This window comes from Eumetopias jubatus, unplaced genomic scaffold (genome assembly GCF_037043125.1).
Source record: "Eumetopias jubatus isolate StellerSeaLion01/CBP00866 unplaced genomic scaffold, mEumJub1_p1.0 scaffold_1, whole genome shotgun sequence".
Taxonomy (NCBI): Eukaryota; Metazoa; Chordata; class Mammalia; order Carnivora; family Otariidae; genus Eumetopias; species Eumetopias jubatus.
Genome location: NW_028274807.1, coordinates 92,493,567 through 92,496,315, shown reverse-complemented (window position 1 = coordinate 92,496,315; position 2,749 = coordinate 92,493,567). Strand labels below are relative to the sequence as shown.

Genomic DNA, 2,749 nt, shown 5'->3' with positions numbered 1-2,749 from the left:
ACTGATAAAGGTGTTGCCGTGAGTGACATAATTTTCCAAATAGCCTCAAATCAATTCAGGTCACATTTTGCCGCCAAGTGAGTTACAAACAATCAGCTCATGATTGATGAATGGACAAGAGTTGTTGGTAAATAGCTCTTAGCAAAGTTCCAAAGTATAGTTTTTCCTCAATTTGTACACTGGTTACATTCTCCAAAAATGCAATGTATATGAAAAGTGTGCAAACAATATTTTGAATTTATACATAAAACCATTTAGGTTCTAGGCTATTAGCAGGTTTTTCACTTGCACGCATGTCCAGTAAGACCTTTGGAAGTTGTGTGGGACAAAGGACAACTTTTCATTGTATAGAACCATTCCACACATAGGAACTTCTAGCATCCCTGGCTTCCACCCATTACATGCCAGCAAGTGGCCCCCAATCACTGTTGATCAAAAACACCCCCCATTTCCAGAATATTCCAGTGAGGCAGGCAGTTTGACCTCTGCTGATTGATTGCCACTGCTTAAGTGAAACTCAAAAATTACTTTTAGCATTTAATTAAAGTGGAATCCAACAGAAACCCAGACATTATAGAAACATTCATTCTTTCCTCCAACTGTATAGCAAACCTCCCACACTGTGTAATTTGTTCTAATATTTGTTTCTCAAATTCTTCCACAATTTGATTTATGCATCTTCCACAATTATTTGCTGATGTTTGGTTGCCGTATTGTTTTCCTCACATTATTTCAATTATTTTTACTTCAAGAAAAACTTAAGGGAGGATGCCTGCATCTACCAAAATATTTTATTGAAACAATTTGCTTCTTGGGGCACCTGGGTGGCTCAGTTGGTTAAGCGTCTGACTCTTGATTTCGACTCAGTTCATGATCTCAGGGTCATGACGTCAAGCCCTGCATCAGCTTCTGCCTGGGCATGAAGCCTGCTTGGGATTCTCTCTCTCTCCCTCTCCCTCAGCCCCACCCCTTGCCCCCATTCACACATGCATGCTCTCTCTCTCAAAAATAAACAAACAAATAACCATTTTCTTCTTATTAATAAATAACAATTTAATCTTTTCTTCCTACTCTTCTGAAAGTTGTAAGACAAGTTATCTCCTTTGGGTTGTACAGTTTATTTTTTTTTTATTTTTAAGGTTTTTTTCATTCGAGACACACAGATACAGAGAGAGAGAGAGAGAGAGAGCATGAGCAGGGGGAGAAGCAGGCTCCCCACTGAGCAGGGAGCCTGATGCCGGGCTCCATCCCAACACCCTGGGATCATGACTTGAGCCGAAGGCAGATGCTTAACCATCTGAGCCACCCAGGCGCCCCCATGGGTTGTACGGTTTAATGTTTGCTCTCAGAAATTCTGATTTTTAGGTAATAAATAAATTATAGAGTGTATTCTTATGTTAATCCTATTCTTACATAATCACTGTAAGAAAATTTCTATAGGCTTCAATCTTATGCAAATAGGTTGGTTAATATATAATGTATACAAACAAAGGAATCTTTTCTCATCACTTTGTTTACAAAGCAAGAACTTTAAGAAGTCTGTTAGGCTAACACTTAACGGAGATTGATATTTGCAATAAATGTTAAAATGCAATTTAGGTTCAATAGTTACAAATGAGAAGTATATTAACTTTTTTTCCTTCGAGCTTGGGTTTATATAATTAAGCTAGCTGTGCACCAATTATAGCATGTGGGTAGTAAGCAATATAAATTTTTAATTTTACCCAAATTACATATAGATCATCAAAATTTTGCATATAAATATTGAAGACAACAATGCATAAGTTAAAATCTGTTCAAAGAAATAAAGAAAACGAAAGAACTAGTTATGTGCAAGAGAACACGTATAGGGCTATCCACTGATTTTTCAGTAAAAAGTCTGCAGTCTAGAAAGGAATGGCCTGATATAGTCAAAGTGAGGCAAGGAAAAAAACTTACAGCCAAGAATATTCTGCCTGGCAAGTTTATTATTCAGAATTGAAGGAGAGATGAAGAGTTTCCCAGGCAAACAAAAGTTAGAGGAATTTATCACAACTAAGCCATCCTTACTGGCTTAAGTGGAAAAGAAAAAGCCTAAGTAGAAGAAAATTATGAAAGAAAAAAATTCATTGGTAAAAGCAAACATATAGTAAAGGTAGTGGTTCAATCACTTGTAAAGATTTTTTTTTTTAAAGACAAAAGTGGTAAAAGCAGCTATATCTATAAAATTAGTGAAGGAGGTGATGCTACTTTCCCTCTCCCACAATACCTCTCACTCTTCCTTTCCAGCCAGGGCCTGGTAAAATGGTTCCCGCAAAGAAGGGTGGCAGGAAGAAGGGCCGTTCTACCATTAGAAAAGTAGTGACCAGAGAATACACCATCCACATTCACAAGCACATCCATAGACCGAGTTTCAAGAAGTGTACCCCTTGGGCGCTCAAAGAGATCCAGAAATTTGCTCTGAACGAAGTGGGAACTCCAGATATGTGCATTGACACCAGCCTCAACAAAGCTGTCTGGGCCAAAGGAATAAGGAATGTTCCATACCACATTCATATACTTGTCCAGAAAACGTAACAAGGATGAAGATTCATCAAACAAGCTCTATACATTGGTTACCTATGTACCTGTCACCACTTTCAAAAATCTATAGACAGTTAATGTGGATGAAAACTAATCACTGATTGTCAATAAAGGTATAAAACTGAAAAAAAATTAAGGAATACAAAATAGAAAGATGTAAAATATGACATCAAATTCATAAATTGTG

At 37.2% G+C, this 2,749-nt stretch overlaps 1 pseudogene; it reads left to right on the top strand.

The window, feature by feature from the left end:
• Positions 1–2,276: 2,276 nt before the first annotated feature.
• LOC148165034 (large ribosomal subunit protein eL31 pseudogene) lies at positions 2,277–2,688 on the top strand (annotated as a pseudogene).
• Positions 2,689–2,749: the final 61 nt, after the last annotated feature.